The sequence below is a fragment of the Lissotriton vulgaris genome, chromosome 9 (assembly GCF_964263255.1).
Source record: "Lissotriton vulgaris chromosome 9, aLisVul1.2, whole genome shotgun sequence".
NCBI classification, from domain to species: domain Eukaryota; kingdom Metazoa; phylum Chordata; class Amphibia; order Caudata; family Salamandridae; genus Lissotriton; species Lissotriton vulgaris.
Genome location: NC_141697.1, coordinates 417878506 through 417898699, shown reverse-complemented (window position 1 = coordinate 417898699; position 20194 = coordinate 417878506).

Genomic DNA, 20194 nt, shown 5'->3' with positions numbered 1-20194 from the left:
TCTCTCAGATGTCCGGAGATGTGGCTGGTTCGTGGGATGTCGAGGATGAGTCTGGCTGAGGCGTTCTGGATCCGCTGGAGTCTCTTCTGGAGCTTGGCGGTGGTACCGGCGTAGAGGGCGTTGCAGTAGTCCAGTCGGCTGGTGACGAGGGCCTGGGTGACGGTCTTCCTGGTCTCGGTGGGGATCCACCAGAAGATCTTCCGTAGCATGCGTAGGATGTTGAAGCACGCCGAGGAGACGTTGTTGACTTGCCTGGTCATGGAGAGGGAGGAGTCCAGGATGAAGCCCAGGTTGCGTGCATGGTCTGTCGGTTTGGGTGCGGTGCCCAGGGCGGGAGGCCACCAGGAGTCGTCCCAGGCGGAGGGTGAGGGGCCCAGGATGAGGACCTCCGTCTTGTCCGAGTTCAGTTTCAGGCGGCTGGTCGTCATCCACTCGGCTACCTCTTTCATCCCTTCGTGCAGGTTGGCTCTGGCGGCGGCGGGGTCGTTGGTCAGGGAGAGGATCAGCTGGGTGTCGTCGGCGTAGGAGATTATGCTGAGGTTGTGTTTGCGTACGATGGCCGCGAGGGGGCTCATGTAGATGTTGAAGAGGGTGGGGCTCAGAGATGATCCTTGAGGGACGCCGCAGATGACTTCGGAGGCCTCTGACTTGAACGGTGGTAGGCGGACTCTCTGTGTTCTTCCGTTGAGGAAGGAGATGATCCATTCCAGCGCCTTGTCCTGGATTCCGATGTTGCTGAGGCGCCGTACTAGGGTGCGGTGGCAGACCGTGTCGAATGCCGCGGAGAGGTCTAGGAGGATGAGGGCCGCTGTTTCTCCATTGTCCATCAGGGCTCGGATGTCATCGGTGGCGGCGATGAGGGCGGTCTCGGTGCTGTGATTTGCTCGGAAGCCGGACTGTGAGGGGTCGAGGGATCCATTCGTCTCGAGGAAGGCGGCCATCTGCTTGTTGACGGTCTTCTCGATGACTTTGGCTGGAAACGGGAGGAGCGAGATGGGGCGGTAGTTCTTGAGGTCGGTGGGGTCCGCTGTTGGTTTCTTGAGTAGAGCGCTGAGTTCGGCGTGTTTCCAGCTCTCAGGGAAGATGGTGGTGTCGAAGGATGTGTTGATGATGTCTCGCAGGTGGGGTGCGATGACAGCGTCGGCCTTGTTGAAGACGTGGTGAGGGCAGGGGTCGGTCGGTGATCCGGAGTGGATGGAGTTCATCGTGTGGATGGTGTCTTCGGTGCTGATCGGGGTCCAGGCGTGGAGGGTGGTGGTGGGGGGTGGTAGGTCGGTGGTGTGCGTTGGTTGGTTGCAGAAGCTGTTGTGTATGTCCGCGATCTTGTTGTGGAAGTATGAAGCGAGGGAGTTGCAGAGGTCTTGCGATGGGGTGATGTCGTTGTTTCCTGCGCTGGGGTTGGAGAGCTCTTTCACGATGTTGAAGAGTTCCTTGCAGTTGTGTGCGTTGTTGTCCAACCGGTCCTTGAATGCTGTTTTCTTGGCGGCGCGGATCAGCTGGTGGTGTTTCCGGGTGGCAAGTTTGAAGGAGGTCCTGTTGTCCGGTGTCGGTTCCTTTCTCCAGACTTTCTCGAGGGCTCGGCAGTTCTTCTTGGAGCTCTTGAGTTCGTCGGTGAACCATGGCGCCTTCTTGCTGCCGGGTCTGCTAGGCGGGGTCCTCAGTGGGGCGAGTTCGTCCGCGCAGTTGCTGATCCACTTCGTGAGGTTGTCGGCGGCCTGGCTGGGGTTCGCTGAGCTGGCAGGAGGGTGCTGGCTCAGGGAGGTGGCGAGCTGGTCTGCTGTGATCTTGTTCCAGCTTCTGCGGGTGGCCTGTTGTTGGTGGTGGTGGGTCGTCGTTCTCTTGAAGGTGAAGTGGACGCAGCTGTGGTCCGTCCATTGGAGCTCTGTGGCGTGGCTGAAGTCGATGTCTGTGCTGGAAGAGAAGACTGCGTCGAGAGTGTGTCCTGCGAGGTGGGTGGGGGTGGACACCAGTTGCTTGAGTCCCAAGTTGGCGAGGTTGTCGAGCAGGGTGCTGGTGTTGCGGTCGTTGTTGTTCTCTAGGTGGAAGTTGAGGTCTCCCAGGAGGATGTAATCAGCGGAGGGGAGGGCATGCGGGCTGACGAAGTCGGCGATGTCCTCGCTGAATTGTGTGCGTGGTCCAGGGGGTCGGTAGATCAGGGTGCCTCTGAGGGTGGTGTTCGGGTTGGTGTGGATCTGGAAATGCAGGTGTTCGGCGCTGGTCAGGGTGTTGTCGGTGCTGGTCGTGAGACGGATGGTGTTCCTGTGGATGATGGCGATGCCTCCTCCCATCTGGTTGGCATTTCGGTCCCTCCGGACGATCTTGTAGCCCTCTGGGATAGCGATGGCGATGTCGGGAGCTGAAGAGGCGTTCATCCAGGTCTCCGTGAGGAAGGCAACGTCAGGGGCTGTGGCGTCTAGGAGGTTCCAGAGTTCGATGGCGTGTCTGTGGACGGAGCGGGTGTTGAGCAGGATGCACTTGAGGTGGGTGCTGCTGGTGTTCGACTTGGCGGGTGCTGGTGCGAGGCAGGTCCGGATGCAGGAGAACTTGCAGGCGTGGCAGCTGAAAGGTCCGTGGGTACGTCTTGGAGTGGCTTGATGGCATTCCGGGAGTCGGCCGGTGTTGAGAGCGATGAGGGTGGCGGCTGAGTACGTCAGACGTGTCGGTCGGGGTCTTCGTGGGCCAGGGGTCCTGGCGCTGGTCGCGATCCGGTCGCGGACGGGCGCAGACGGGCTTACCTTTGGCGCGCCTTCGGCGCACAATCGGCGCGCCCGCTGCGCGTGACCGCTGCGCGTTCGCACGGTCGCCATTTAAAGGCGAAGTGCGCGGGTGGGCGGAGCAGCTGGGAGGCGGGAGCGGGGAGGGAACAGAAGAGAAAAGGGGCGGGGCTGATGGCGGTGGCGGGAAGCGGGAGCGGGGAGGGAGAGCGGAGGGCGGCGAGGTAGGCGGGCACACAGGAAGGAGACAGGCACAAATGCAAAACACGAAGAAAAAAACGGGGCACTGGGTACAGGCAACAATGCAGGTCAAAACAGAGGCAAAAACAGTTGACAAACGATCTTACGGCAAACAAATAAAACAAGCACAAATTCCGGTCAGAAACCGGCAAAACCAAAGGGGAGCGCTCAAGGCGGCAGCGAGGCCGGCGCTGAGGCAGAAGGCAGGCACAGGAGCACACGCAGCAGCTGGTGGCCGTGCGGCCCGGGGGTGTCCCACAAGTGGGTCACACTCACCTGCGTCGCACGGTCGCCATTTAAAGGCCAAGTGCGCGGGTGGGCGGAGCAGCTGGGAGGCGGGAGCGGGGAGGGAACAGAAGAGAAAAGGGGCGGGGCTGATGGCGGTGGCGGGAAGCGGGAGCGGGGAGGGAGAGCGGAGGGCGGCGAGGTAGGCGGGCACACAGGAAGGAGACAGGCACAAATGCAAAACACAAGAAAAAAAAAACGGGGCACTGGGTACAGGCAACAATGCAGGTCAAAACAGAGGCAAAAACAGTTGACAAACGATCTTACGGCAAACAAATAAAACAAGCACAAATTCCGGTCAGAAACCGGCAAAACCAAAGGGGAGCGCTCAAGGCGGTAGCGAGGCCGGCGCTGAGGCAGAAGGCAGGCACAGGAGCACACGCAGCAGCTGGTGGCCGTGCGGCGCGGGGGTGTCCCACAAGTGGGTCACACTCACCTGCGTCGCACGGTCGCCATTTAAAGGCCAAGTGCGCGGGTGGGCGGAGCAGCTGGGAGGCGGGAGCGGGGAGGGAACAGAAGAGAAAAGGGGCGGGGCTGATGGCGGTGGCGGGAAGCGGGAGCGGGGAGGGAGAGCGGAGGGCGGCGAGGTAGGCGGGCACACAGGAAGGAGACAGGCACAAATGCAAAACACGAAGAAAAAAACGGGGCACTGGGTACAGGCAACAATGCAGGTCAAAACAGAGGCAAAAACAGTTGACAAACGATCTTACGGCAAACAAATAAAACAAGCACAAATTCCGGTCAGAAACCGGCAAAACCAAAGGGGAGCGCTCAAGGCGGCAGCGAGGCCGGCGCTGAGGCAGAAGGCAGGCACAGGAGCACACGCAGCAGCTGGTGGCCGTGCGGCGCGGGGGTGTCCCACAGCCAACATCAACAGCTGTCTGAATCAGCCCGTCCTTCAAACCATTACATTCAATAACCTGACATCATTCCATAAAAACACCAGAATCCCTGGGAGCACAAATGACGCCAAGGAAACCATAGGAACCACATTCTACTCTCAGTTCTACATAAATCAGATACAATGACAAATAAGTTAAAATTAGAAACCCAGCCAATTGCATATGAGGATACTTAAAAAATACGTGATAATAACCCAAAACTGAAACAGATACACCATGGTGTCACAACAATCATTTCCAAAATGCACGACAGTGACACCCTTGGAGGGCCAAAGCCATAAAGGGCAAACAGTGTGTGGAACCGATAGATAAATCCTGGAGTGAAAACATATCAGAAAGAGACACCGCTACTAACTGTTCTTAGAAAGATGTGCTCAAACCAATAAACGTGGGAAAACCTCAACCTGCTGTCTTGCATACAGTGTATGAATGCTAACTTGTTTAACCTGTGGGAAAATCAAAGCTGAATCTAACAGAACAATCAAGCCAAATAATCCAAGAGGAACAAAAATTGAATTGATGGTAAAATGTTGCTATCCAGTGGTCAAACAATACTTACATTAGCTCCCGGACTCGTCAGTCGCTGAATATGAGCGTGTGATCAGAGTTTGGTCATGCGCGTCTTCATTAAATAGACTTTGCACCACGTGGCATGCACATGGAGTGTAAGAGCGAAAAATACCTTAGAAAAATAGATTAATACCAAGCTGTTATTTCTCAAGATCGAAACATTACAAGGAAGGTGTAGTTTCTACATAATAGAAAAACTACTGTTGAGGGAATCTCATTTTGAGTTTGGCGAACTGGGTACTTTGTCACAATACTGATGGAGTATTCTGTCCATCAACGATTCGGTCCTTCAGCGTTATTTAGAGACGGACGGACCTTAAGTATTCCTTCGACAGAGACCTTATAGGCTGTGTCAACAGAATGCTTTCTATGACAGCCTGAAGGAGCGGGGCCATCAGAGGAAGGCCATTAGGCCCTCTGCCCTATTTAGGGTTAATGGTGTAATACAACTTGGTGGTCAAGGATAGGGGAACAAAATCAATAATGACCCACCACACCCTGGGAATTATTTTTTATAGATGTATTTGTTCCCAATAACAGAACCATAATTTTTTGTGAAACGAATTTAACATGACCAATCAGATACATGTATCACATTTATGATAATGAGCCACATCCTACATGACGCAGGTTTGACGGGAAACAGACGATACTGTAAAATAGGATAAAAAAGCGGCTAATAAGTCCTTCAGAGGAACTGCCTCCTGGATGTGTCTGAAAAATAAATTGTGTGTATTTACCATTTTGGTGTTCTGAAATGAATCTAAATTTTAATCATGAAATAATTTAAAAGCCAGTTATTGTCCTTCAAAGTTCCTGCTAGCCCTGCATAACAAGCAGTGTGCCGCACTAATGTCAGAACAGGGTGTAGGTAATGAATAAATGGCACATATGGCTGCAAATGCCTACTTTCGAATTCACAAGAAGGGGCATGCGTTTGAAATCGTGCCCTGCTGTGTTCAAAGGTCCCAGCTCATTTTAAATGCATACCTTCCATTTGATGAGTGTAAATCAAGAGCATCTTGTCTTGGCCCAGGCCAGCAGCCTGACACTCTGCCAGTGCAAGATAAATTTCCTTTCGTAGGGCGAGAACACGTCATTCTCTGTGAAACGGAGACTTCCAAAACATATTGAAATCTTTTTAATTGTAATTCGACGTTTGCCTAAAGAAGGGGAGGCGCATCTTTGCTTTCCTTGACATTTTTGCTCATTTAGAAGTTCGGCAGGTCACTGAACACGACAGTAATATTGTGCTTGGTACCTGCAGTGCCAACTTTTTTTTATCTTGCATGTCTGCAAAATAACAGTTAGCCCAAGGGTTGGATTTGACCTCTAACCAACATAGACCATGTTATAGCCACCCCCTTACTCTCAACCCCTTCCTTAGCCCCCCGTCCTTTGCCGCACCCACCATCTGACCTGCCCCCAATAAGCATTTGACAAAGCCAATGGTTCTGACTTTGGAAAAGCCCCGATTTTGCAAATATATGCAATATATATTAAACGTTTAAATGTATTAAATAGTAAAAATTCTGCCATTTAAATGTGGCCTGCATATATTTGTAAAAATATAGTAAAACGATGACCCATCTAAAAAATATATATATATGAAAATTAAAGCAGAAACTTAACGTAGAGACTGGCCCACCAACCTTGGGCTGATCATGTAAAATGCCCTCACTCACAGTGAAGTGGGATGACTTCTTGCCCCATGTAGAGTGCTGTAGCAAAATGGGAATGACAATGAAACAGAGTAATAGATGAAGACGGCTGGCAGAAAGCCACCAGCATCTATGGATTTTTATTATTATTAACGATGAGGCTGGCGAGGCGGTTAAAGCTGTCTCTAGGCCTGAAACATTATGATGGAAGTTACCAGGTGGCATGGGAATGACACGTAGTTGTCAGAGTGTTGGAGTGGCTTTTCCAGCAGTAGCTCCTCCGCCAAGGCTTTATGAGCAGTTCAGAAAGAAAAAAGAAAATTATAATAACGCAACGTTATTGTCATTTAATTTTTCTGGACTGGCTTCGGTGCAGGGCTGGACTGGCCAGAACAGGGGGAGGGGTGGTGAGCAGTCTCTAAGTGCGCATGACGGTTTGGCCGGCCATCTTGGGCCGGCCAAACAGTCAACAGCACTTAGCATGTTCTCCACCAGGCTGTATTGCACAGCCTGGGTGGAGAAGATGCACAGGTTCCCAGTCCCTGTCTCCAATCACAAAGCCGCTGTCATGCTGGTGACAGCAGCTTTGTGATTGGCTAGGGGAGCCAGGGTGCTTCCTACTTCTAGGAATCAACAGCAGAAGAGAATCAAGAGGCGGTGGCCAGCCTGCAGGTAAGTTTAAAAAGAATATATTTTTCACCCCCTGTCATGCCCAGACAGTGGGCACTAGGACCCATGGGGTCAAGGATGTGGGGAGGGGACACCGGACACCACATCCGGTCAAGGGGCAGGGGAGGGAACATTCCGGGGGACGAGGCGCAGGGGTAGGACGCATAGGCGAGCTGTGCCACAACAAAGAATAAACATACCTGAAACAAAGCAACGGTGTTGTGTGATCCTTAGAGGGCCATCACAACACTACACCCCCATCCCTGTTAAGTAGCAGCCGCCACTGGGCTTTGCTTCAGGTAGCAGGTTACAGCTATATAGCAGGATGCACCAGAAGCCAGCATGTTTATTGCTCGGCCTCCACGTCCCACCTCCTTGTGCAAATGTCCCCAGTGGAACCAGGGTAAAGGGGGCCCGTACACAGGGATACACACACATTCAAACACACATGCTAGATCTTTTTTTTTAAATATGAGTATTGACAAAACACAAACAAAAGGCAGCATAGTCTTTTGACTATGGCGTTGTTTGTAACAAACATCATATCCGCTCAATACAAATGAGAATGTAGAGGGAAGTATATAAAGAATACAGCAGAACTTAAAGCCATCAGGTTAGCTAGAGTACCAGCTTGTATTATGGACGTTTACACAGATATTGCCCATTCTCTCATATTTCTATGACGTTATGAAAGCATTGGCCTTCTGCTCTGCACTCAGAGATCCTGATACTCAAGGCACTCACTGGTATTAACCGGTAATGTATGCACTTTTTCCTGGACTTTGGCAGAAACACAGCATGCATTCCTTTAAGTTTATGTTAACCATTTTCCAACTACCATCTGTAGGTGTGCCACAACTTGCTCCCAAAAGAGCAGTGCTCACAACATGTCCATATTATGTGCAGTAGTCCAGCTTCAGCATTTTTGCAACCAGGATGCTCCCTGTTACGTAGGGGAAGATTTTAATTAGGGTTAGGGCGGTCAGGTATGACCTATGGGAAATATTTGAAGTCAGCAATGCAGAAATAAGTATTGCTCAAAGCCACCTTAGGATAGTTAAGTATCTTTGTCCATAGTCCATTCATCATCCATGACCTGCGTTCCACTCTCCAAGGTCTGTCCTGATTGCTTGGTCTTTTCACGGGCGATAAACACACAGTGCTTTATAAAAGGATGACAAGGGGTGGTCACCCTAGGTAAGTGCCAAGATTTCTGAAAGAGCACCGGTTTCAGGTGTTCTTCCAGAGAAGCCCTCCCATATGGTATCTGTTTTCCTAGAAAGTTTAGCATAAAGTAAAAATTGTCCTCTGAGGATTCCTCACGCTGTCCTGGCCTTCTCAAAGGTGTGAAGGGTCACTCCCGCACAAATGTCTCCAAACTTCTCCCATCATACATCTCTTCAGCCTGCTGACCCAGCTTCCGGGTATAATTTATAGAATTCTTGTAGACCCCACTAAGGAGTCTGAAATGCAAAGGGGGTCTTCCTCACCACAAGTATGGAGACACAGTTCCAAATTAATTACATTAGTGATACCAGATTTGATTTTCCATTTTCTACCACCACCGCAGTAAAGAGAGATGCCTGTGATCCACATCTACATGGCATTTTATGTTCCTTTCTGGGAATTCAGACAACCACCATGGCAAGGTTTCTGGTATGGATGCAACATACAATACATGTATTATTTAATTTGGTGCCCTAGTACCAAAAACCATCCAAAAATTAAAGACATATGGTGAACAGAACAATGTAAATAAAGAAAGAGTGCAGGGGCGGCTCCTCCGTAATGGCGGAGAAGCATCCCCCCACTGGTCAGAGTCAGTCACAGAAAAATAAAATGTTAATAAAACAATAATTGAATTTTGTTTTTCTATGACTAGCTGAGGCATGCATGAGTGTGTATTATTAATTTTATCCTAAATTTCACCCCCCGCCCCCACTTTTGTTTTGCGGCAGGTACCACTGAAAGAATCACAACAAATAAATAAACCACAATTTTTTTAAACTGTTCCCCTATCACACCATAGAAGAAGAGCTGCAGCATTTAATACATGTCATTCAAGCTTACTTTTAAAATTGGACAGCACAGACATGTGGCACAATAAACAAAGGGGAAGCTTACACAGCCTCGCACCAGCCACGTTCAGTAATTCATCTGCTGCTCTGGCCAGGCACCATTTGGGGATAGCCATTTTGGGGCCAGAAGTAGAACGTAAAATCCTGGTCTTCTAAGGAAACTTTAAAATACTTGCTAAATATGAAGGAGGAAGTCCTTGTATGGCTTTCCTAATAACACATGCAACTCAGAACTGTATAATAGCTCTATATTGGCGGTCATCCTAGTGGAGTATGGTGTTTTGAAATGTGATCACATTTTCTGAGTCTAATAGCTCGATTTTGCACAGCTTGGATCATCTCCCTGCATTGCTGGGGTTTGTTTCAGTACATTTTAAGATGGGGGAAATGTCTTGAAAAGACCAATGATTGGACCAGTCACATTAAACATGCTTCTCTCAAAAAGGGAACAATTTTTGAAAGGTTAAATACATGAAAACTTTCACTTTTTACAGCTGAGAGGACCTGATAGTAAAAGCAAATCTTGTATTTAAAGATGAACCGGAAGGTCCTACACGATTGAGCTGGAGCTAAGAGAATTTTCTTTGTTGACTGCTTGTCAAATCTTACTGATGGGGATGATCCTTTGCCAGCAATAAGATCTGTTTTTTAACATTCATGGCAATATTCATTTGTGCCAGGCAGTCATGTAAATATAAACAGCAGAGAGAACCAGGCTGATCCTTGGGGGGCAACACACATCAAGGCTAGAGGAGAAGAAACAAAAGCACAAAGATGAACTGTTTGGGAACGGCCTTTAATGTCTGGCACTCCTTGCCTTCCCGCTCACTTATTATGTGGTAAATTAAGTGTGTCTAGCTTTATCCTGAGGTGTGTGCCAGTCCATATGAATGAAAGAAGCACACTTAAATATTAGTCTAAGGTAGAAAGCGTTAGAATCCCTGGAAGTGATAAATCATCTGGGTGACACCATCATCTTTGTAAGCGTCATAGTGCCCATCATGCGAAGGAAGAATGTCATCTCAAGGGAAACTGAATCACGGATTCCTTTAATCACTTGACCCAGATTCAGCTGGATGTTGTTATTTTGATCATGTGCCAACCTGATATCCAAGTGTTTTAAACGAGTATTCTGGTACCACATACACAAATAAAAAAAATGAGTTTCTCTTATGTGTGACCATGGTCCCATGAGGAAACTGCATGAGTTACGCCAATATCTACGCAATCCAGACAGATCTCCATATTCCTCAAGGATCCTAAATAAATAAGGTATAGACTGGATGGGATTTTTAAAATACACCCTAAAGTATAATTTACGTATTCGGACATTATGTAATTTATATCCCCAGTTGTTCTTGCTCCCGTAATTTCCCATCTTCACTCTCAGTACACTAGCAACAGTCTTCATCGCAAGCAAAAACAAGATCAGAGCTAATAGGTGCCCTGAAGGGCGCTGAGTTCCAACGGGCAACCTACAGATATTATCTTGCTCGTTCTAACTTTCATCTAGGATAATGTAAAGAGCGGACTTATCCACAACAATATGACTGAATACAGTCCAAGCCTCTCCGGCACTTTCAACATAAACTCCTTCCCAACTGTATCGAATACCTTCTCAATATTCATTGATGACACTTTGTAGCACCTTGTACCCCCCTGGCCTAGCAAATTAATTTTCCACATGTAGCAGTCTTCTTAGATTATGGAGAGCAGTCTGGCATAACCCCATTGATCTGTATGTACCAATTCAGAGGATAGCAGTGAGAGTTCATCTTGTCAAGTTCTACTAAAAATCTAAGTGTCTACCATCACCCTTGACAATATTCAGTAGGATTTAAAATCGTCTGCGTCCTTCTCTGACTTAGGGGCTGCTACTACTAATGCTTCTCTTGTAGTATTGGGGAGCTGGCCTCTTTCAGCAGACTCATTCAACAGTTCTAGCAGTTTATCTATGAATAATCAAGAATATGTCCAATTAAATCCTGAAATGGTGAGGGTATGGGCTCTCATCTGCACCATATAAAGATTGTGGATAAGTGTACAACTGCCACTGATGACATATGTGTTGGTCTAGTGTAGATCTTTTTATTGTTGATTTTCCATCCTCCATCTGCACAGGAAGTGAGCACTGATTTCCCACCAAAACCACCTTCAAAGGAAGAAAACATCAGGAGGGCTTCATTTCCCATTATCAATCTACACAGGAAGTGACATCACTGGATTGCCCATCATCCATCTGCAACGGAAGTGACATCACTTCCTGCTTTTTCTACTTCAATCAATTCTTCTGGGTGTTTTATCACCCGAGGATTGCCAGCAAACGGTACACACAGCCAAAAGTATTGCCTGTTTGGGCCTGTTAGGGCCAAAACACTTGTTCTACTGAAACCTACAAGGTAAAATATAAGCAAGGGCTTCACCCGACACCCCATACTGCCAGTCTCCAAAATCCCACCCAGGCCTAGACAACCCAAACACTCACATAGCATTCCAACATCACAGAGATCCAACTTTGTACACATCTCACTTACTCACACACCTTCAAACTACTGAACACACATTCCAACGCATTGCTTATTAACGCTTGTTCTGCAATACACCACTCACCATAAACCACAGACTTCTTCACCTTTCACAAGCTTGAAGCCCTCTTCCTCAAATAAATATGGTTCACCCCCACATCCTTGCATATCCTAGATGTCCTCCTTCCAATAGGTTACAATAGTCATTGTGTGGATCACGCACACAAGAAGGGAGGAGACCTCGCTGTCATCCATAAGTCCTCCTGTTTCTGCACTCAATGCAAGCAAGTAATACTTAACTGCATGGAGCTGCTAACATACCATTTCCCACTCAATGCAATGCAAGCCGTCACCTTCCACTCATCTACAGACTTTCCAGGCAGAACAAGGGCTTTATTGATGGATTCTCAGATCTTATCACCGTGTCTAACTGACATGTCCACACCTCCCTCTTGGGTGACTTCCCCTCCCAATCAACATAAGCTTAAAAAAAGCAGGAGACACTCTCTTCAATCTACATCCACACACTTGATGTGGCTAAGCATCACAGAACCAGCACTCCCCAATGGGCACATTTTCGATCTTATCGTCTCAACAGTGCCAACAATCCAATGAAAATCACCCTTATCCCTTGTTTGGACCAACCACTTTGCCATCCCTATTTCCCCACTGAGCCTCTTACTAACAAACAAAGGTCAACACAAAAGAGAAGAATGAACCTTCAGATCCTTTGAATCCGGCATCTTTACCGACGATAGGAAGCCGGGCAGAGGTCAGGCCCCTCCTCAAGAAACCCTCGGCTGACCCAACGGACCTGAAAAACTACCGGCTCATCTCTCTCCTTCCCTTCGCAGCCAAAGTCACCGAGAGACTCATCAACGCCCAGATGACCACCTTCATCAAAGAGAACGCCATCCTCGCCTCCTTACAGTCCAGATTCGGCAGCAATCACAGCACCGAGACCGCCCTCCTCGCCACCACCGATGACATCCGCATGCTACACAACCAGGGCCATCCTACTAGACCTTTCTGCAGCCTTCAACCCTGTCTCCCACCGCACTCTCGCCACCAGACTCCATGACGCCGGCATACGGGATAGCGCCCTCGACTGGATCCGCTCCTTCTTCACCGGCAGAACCCAAAGGATCAGACTCCCATCATTCCTCTCTGACCCACAGAGATCAACTGCAGAGTACCCCAAGGATCCTCACTCAGCCCCATGCTCTTCAACATCTATATGGCCGCCTTCACCGCCATCGTTAGACAGCATGGGCTCAGCATAGTATCCTATGCCAACAACACCCAGCTCATCCTCTCCCTCACGAAGAACACCGAAGACACCAGACTCAGGTTCCAGAAAGAAATGAAAGACGTTGCAGCCTGGATGAACTACAGCTGCCTTAAACTCAACTCGGAGAAGACAGAGGTCCTAGTCCTCAACCCTCCTCCACCACCTGGGACATCACCTGGTGATCTTCCGCCCTTGAAACCCACCTACTCCATCAGACCACGCCCGAAACCTCGGCAGCATTTTAGACTCTTCCCTCACCATGACCCTCCATATCAACTCCGTCGCCTCCACCTTCTTCAACTCCCTTTGCATCCTCCGCAAGACCTTCAAGTGGATCCCCCCGAATGGAGAAAGGCCGTCACCCATGCACTCATAACCAGCAGAATGGACTACGGTAATGCCCTCTATGCCAGAATCAACAAAACCCTGCTACACAATCTCAAAACCATCCAGAACACCGCAGCCAGACTCGTCTGCGGAACTCCACGACAAGAGCACATGACCCAGCACCTACGAGACCTCCAATGGCTCCCCATCGAGAAGAGAGTAACCTTCAAGCTACTCACCCACGCCTACTAATCCCTCCACAACATCGGATCCAAATACCTCAATGAAAGAGTCTCCTTCCACATACACAAAAGGAACCTCCGCTCTGCTGACCTCGCCTTAGCAGAGCGGAACCAGAGCTGGCAGAAGAGTCTTCTCCTACATCGCAGCAAAAACCTGGAACAAGCTCCCAGTCAAAATCAGATGCTCCCCCACTCTGCACACCTTCAGGAAGAGCCTCAAGACCTGGCTCTTCGGTTAATCAGGAGCTGCACCCTTCTCCCCCCAGCACCTTGAGACCCTCAAGCGTAAGTAGCACACTTTATAAACCCCTGATTAATTGATCCTTCAAAGACTTCTCCATTGATGCTTGAACTCCTCTCTCACCCTATCAACACCATTTCCGAACCCAACACCCTTCTAAACAGCTTCAACACTTTTTTGGTACACTATATGGACATCCATCTCCAGTTAAAACGTGCAAGTGCAAGCCGAAGCCTTCAGCACCCTGGTACTCTAAAGATCTTTCTGTCAATAAATGATCCATATGCAGACAGGATAGAAAATGGAAAAAGCAGAACTCCCATGACTTCATAATACTGAAGCCCTTCCAGAAATCACCCAGATAGCACATCACATCATCCAAAGCAAAGTACTATACCACCTCTATTAATGAAGCCACCAACTGAAGCAGAACACTTTTCAAGACAATCAAGCACTGCACCAACCACCTACCAGACCCACCTTTTCATCACACCACAGACGAGTGCAATGCCGTCAACCTCTTCTTCAGTGAAAAAATACAGAACATCAGACAGTTCATTGACAACACTGACCCAGTTTCATGGTCAGCCTTTAAAGTCTATCTTTTATAGATCTCACCAACATACTCAACTCGCTCAAATCTACTTCTTGTGAAGGTGATGTTCACCTTCACCCTTCCAAAAGGTCTCTCTTAGTATGCTTTTCCACCCCTACTCAATGTTTTCAATGCATCTCTCACTCAAATCATCTTACCTGAAGGTCTCAAGAAAGGCCAGATTCACTTACACTGGATCCCAACAAGCGTGCCTACTCCTATCCTTCTGAGCAGTAGGGGAGCATTGGCTTTGCAGAAGTCCAATATGACCAGAGTGTTCCGATTATCCAACTCAGTGATACACAAAGTAACTGGCACTTAACATAGACCCCTGCTCCTCAGAGGTCCCATGGTCATATATATCTCTAAGGGACTGAGCTTTAGCAAAATTTTAGGGTCCTCACCAAATTTAAAAAGGCAAACTCATCATTTTGCAACACAACATAGATGTCATAACTGCTCCATCCCTGATGCAGTCAGCAGCAGGGGCGGAGCTCTGCTCCAATAAAATCCTTATCCGATCTAGCTCTTGCAAGCGTGTCCTTCCTGTCCGGGTTCACACCTGCACTTTCCGGTCACAGCTGCAGCACATGCATCTCCGAAGAACAGCTCTTCACGTTGGGCACTCCTTATCGTCGCTCTCCACTGCTTCGATTCCCTCGGTGGGCCCTCTCCTGCAAAACAAACACAAGAACACAAAGAATCCTTACTAAGGCGGTAACTAACGCGCTTGCACTTATGTGCGTGACAGATGTCTGTGAATAATTAGCAAAGCATATACTTATCTGAAGGAATCTTGTGGCAAACATGGGCATCTACATTTCTTTGATGACATATTTCTTGATTGTATAAAATAATTGAAGTCAGTATTACGAACTCCTAAAATTAGGAGACACACTATACTTAGTCCTTCCTGGTTGTGAGAAATCAGTGGAGTCAGCAGTACGAACTACTGAAGTAAGGAGGCACATCATGCTCAGTCCTTCCTGGCTGCATACTCCCATATCAGCCAGCATCATGAACTCCTGAATATTAAGGAGAGGAGTTTGGTTTATCCTACACCTTTTTGCATATGTTGTTACCTTACCTTTGACTGATTCATTTGAGTCAGCCTTAATTATTTTTAGGGCTAAGAGCTATTTTTCTAGGTTACCTATACTGGTAAGCGCTAATTATATTACATCATTACACACAGTATCAATGTACCCTCACTGATTGCCTCTCTCTGTTCTTTTTATGCAGATTTGTTTGTTGATTACTGAATACACTTTTATTGGACACTAGTGGAATAGGGGAACACACCAGGTAGACATCCTTGATATATGCTTACTGGTTATCTATGGTTATGTTTGTGTTTCATTATACCTTGGAGTAAGTTATTGATGATTCTTTGTTTACAGTATCACCAAAGTCTCCAGTGATGTATCCTTGCTGCCCGGGTCGTGCGGAGGGACCCTCTTCAGCTTTCTCCTCCCCTTGCCTCCCCTCTACCTGCTTTGACTCTGTTGGGTGGATTAGTGGTAGTGGAAAGTTGGGACCTATTCTTCAGTCTCCTGTCTCTCGTTCCTGTGGAAACATCAGGTGAGCCATGATAATAGATCCTTGATCAGCAGTTAAAAACTGCTCCTTTCAAAAGCATCAGTTTAAAACAATTATGCCCCTTCTTACTGTAGTAATACATGGTGTCAAATGAAGGTAAAATTGCACTGATACCTTTACAAGGGTCTTCTATTCAGTGTTTTGCCTACGATATATGACCACTTGACAACTTAGAAAACACCTTCCCCATCATGACTACTGAGAAGTTTGTGGTGTATTATATGGTATGGTTGTTGAACCTTACCATGTAATACATTCACTGAACTGTCTTGGGTCCATTCATTCTTGCTTGTAAAACCTCGAGCTCAACCCTGGGTAACTGTGGCTTCGAGCAATAAGGCTTAAACAAAGGAACTAGTGTAAAGCATTTAGAAGCACCAAACAACGAAATAAGGAAATCACACAACACAAAAGAAATCCAACACCAATTTATAAAAATAGATTATATATTCATGAATGTTTAGACACACAGATGAGCAAAATCCTTCAGAGGGTTCCAGAGATATAGTTTTTTTTTTTCACAACCAATTTTATTGAGCAAGTGAGCAATAAAATTGTGGCACCCCACAGGCCGGAGATCACCACAACAATACAGGTACAGGAAATCGAATGAGTAGCAAATGTTCAAGCAGGCATCAAGAATAGGCTCAATATGAATAAAGCCCCAACCCACCCTACCCCCCGACCCCCGTCCCCCCAACTCCCAGAAACTCCCCCCCACCCTCCCCCCCCCCCGCACGTGTACAAATAGCAACAGTTAAAAGGGTGTAGGTGTAGTGCGACAGGAGTGTCGCAGATTCGGGCCAACCATGTCCGTACAATCAAATGTCCTCTTCTCGCTCCGCTGGGGGATCAAGTGACAGACTCCGGTAGTCGGCCCACCGCTTCCAAATTTTGTAGTGTTTGCGTGGGCAGCCCCTCGCCTCAAAGATCGGCCTTTCAAGGCCCATGAAGTAGTCCAGCCCAGCTTTCCACGCAGACAGGGGAGGGGCCCTCACAGCCTTCCACGCCCGGGCTAGGTCCCGTTTGGCAACAACAAGCCCCAAAAGCAGCAAATGACGCTTATAGATGTTTCCACCAAAGCCCTCCATAACGTGCAACAACCCTAGCCGATGGGTGCGGGGAAGGTCCCAGCCCAGGACCTCAGATAGACAATTCCATACACCTCTCCAAAAACCAGACAGCCGACCACACGACCACACAGTGTGTATCAGGGATCCAGGCACCGTCCCACAGCGCAGACATTCCGGGGATGCAATCAACCCAGCTCTCCACAATCGTTCACGGGTGTAGTAGGCCCGGTGCAGGTATTTAAATTGGATGAGTAGGAGCCGTACAGCAATGGCGGTTCCAAGAGATATAGTTTTTTAACCCCTTAAGTGCTGCTGACGGCCAATGGTCGTCAGCAGCGCTACCTCCCCAGTGCTGCGCACGACCATTGAACGTCCATTCAGCACTAGTTCTAATGGACAGCGCAGCACTGGGGAGGAATGTGTAATAGCAGCTAAGGTGTTAAAGAAAATATTATTCTCAGCTTTTTAGTCCAAAGCAAAAACAATGATTGATAATCGTAAAGTTTGCAAACTTTTGAAAAGTTTGAAAGAGTTGTGCTCAGCTACTTCTGTCTGGCCTGGGTAACCAATTCAAACAGGGAGACGGTTGAGGGGCCAATAATGAGTATTTGGACAGTTTCCTGGTCACCAAAGCAGTCTCAACCCCAGTTCCTCAGTTTACACAAAGACCTCCACAGGCTTCAATTTAGTGGTCCCGATGCTGGCTTTGCAGGATGCTGAGGATGCTATAAGATGCTCTGGGGGCTGTGTGGAAGATGGGGGCCTTCCTTTGGTTATTCCTTGGTCCACGTATAAGGTGGGGCAACTTTGGCCACAGGGTTTGGATTCCTTTGATGTTCTCTTTGAGCCAGTAGAAGTCCAGCTGCGGCTAGACTACTGATCTACAGACACAAAGTTTCCAGCTATATCCTTTGATGAAAGCTAGTGTCTATCTCTGATGACTCTCCTGAGTCCAGCAAACATGGGTGGAACTTTTGAGTCCGGGATGGAGGTCTTCTTGGCGGCACGTCGGCAGTCACTGGCAATTGCTTGTGAGTGGCTATTGACTGGCCAAGACAGGCAACATCAGCTTTTATGGTCCAGGTGCTGGAACAAGTTGTCAGTTGACTGACCCTTGGAGTCATGACTTCGATCTGGGGCTCAGGAGCAACTTTTCATTGAGCAAGATACCACAGGCACAGTCCTGACTTTGCTAGCCCAAGGATCAGCAGGCGCAGTCCAGCGGTTGGTGCAGCCTCTTCTGTCAGGTCCAGGGGTCAGCAGGGCAGTCTTTCTTTGTTCTTCTCTCCAGTCCAGATGTTTTTGGTGGTTTAGGTGTCACAGGGGTGCCATATTTATGCCCCGAAAGTGCCCTGGGTGAATAATGTGGTCACTAGCCAATAAGTTACCAGGATCCCTCCCACCCTACGACAACGCCTGGCTATGTGTGGCATCTAGCAATCCCAGAGTGTACTACTCTGCCCACTCTCAAGATGTCAGAACCCTTCCGTGGATGTTAGGAGCTTGGTATCCCACCTTAGAGGGGTGACTATCTGTGGACTTCACCCCCACATAAAAACAGTTTAGCAACTGGTTCTCCGCTCTGTTCCCACCACCAGCCCGTCTACCGAAACAAATGGCCAGCCCAACATGAATGTAATTGCCATTTGCCCACAAAAGGTGGTTTCCCCTTTGAAACTTGCCTTTTGGGACAACATCCTGTTTGGCTTCCTCCAGCAGGGAGGTAACACATCTCTCTGTGGCAGGCCTCTATTATTCCTGACCCTGGGAATCGTTCACAGTACTCTCCTGGAGGGCAAAAGTCTGTCTGGTGGCCAGCAACTGCGAAAGACCACCAGATAAACTGTGCAACAGAGAAGAAACTTCCTAAAAGTTGCCTTTTGTGAAGGGTGGGACTCGTGTCCGACAATACTGGAAAATGCAGTCCAGATGATTTTAAAGACTGGTGGTCAGCTGTTTCCCTTTCAGTTTCCGACAAGCAGCCGGACTCAGCCTGGTTGGACGAATGGACTCGCGCAGGCTCAGAAGCAACCTGGGGACACGAAGCTGGAAACGAATACGGCTCCTTTAACTCTGCCAACGAGGGAGACGAGGCTCCACCCACAGGCAACATCACACGCTCAAAAGAAGGCGGAATCGGGAAAGCGGCTGACAGCATTTCCCAAGGAGAAGACGGACGAGGCTGGAGATGAAGTACGGAACCGGAGCCCTGCGAAGAAGAAGCCCTGACGAGCCCAGCAGTGGACAACAAGCCAGGAGGCCAACGGTCATGCGAATCGCCCCGCCACACTCCCGCTGGAGGAGTGTGGCTTGCTAAGGTACGGGGCAAAGTGGCGGGCTGGGTGAATCGTAATAGTACAGTAAATGAGTGAAACTGCCAAAAGCATAGCCTCACTGTCCCTTTTCCTTCACGAGCACTAATAGGCACTAGAGCTTACGTTTCATTGCACTCCTCACTCGGTGTCCCTCACCCCCTGGTCCCCTATCAGCCTGCGAGGTCGTCAGCCTGACTCCTTGTTGTTTCTTTTTCTTCCCACGCACGATTGGAGTTAAGGACCTTGGCCCCCGACGACCACTGTTCACTTCCGGTCTGGAGAACTATCGGCACCTGCGTGGAAGAAACGTCCTGGAACTCTCATCGTTTCCCAAAGGAGTCAGGACGGAACCCGACGAGTTTGCTCGCATTAGACAAACTAGTAGACGGAGAAAAGCATACTTAAAAATAAAACCCTCTTTGAAAACTTTATTCAACGTGTCAGAGTCGCTCCCTCCCACCTCTCCTGGTCCTGATCCCGTACACCTTTCCTTAACAGAAACATTAAATTTGATTTGAACATCAAGTCGGATTTAATGCCATGATTAATTTGAGACCTTGAATTACCCATTACAGTAGTCCCATTCAGAAGTTAGCAGGAGAGAGATGTCAGCTTGTATCTCTGTATTAGCCAATGGGGCTACTAACATTTCCACAGCAAAAACGACAATTTGGAAGTTTTGCTGTTAGGACATATTTATGATATGCCTTCCTTATGGAATAAGTGCATATACTCAAAGGGAAGTGGGGGCTTTGCCATTAGTTTACATGGTAAAGTTGAACTAGCAGTTTTGAAACTGTCCTTCCAGCTGCAGTGAAGCCATTTGTACAATCAGTGCTGCAGCCATGGGTGGATACTCTAACTCAC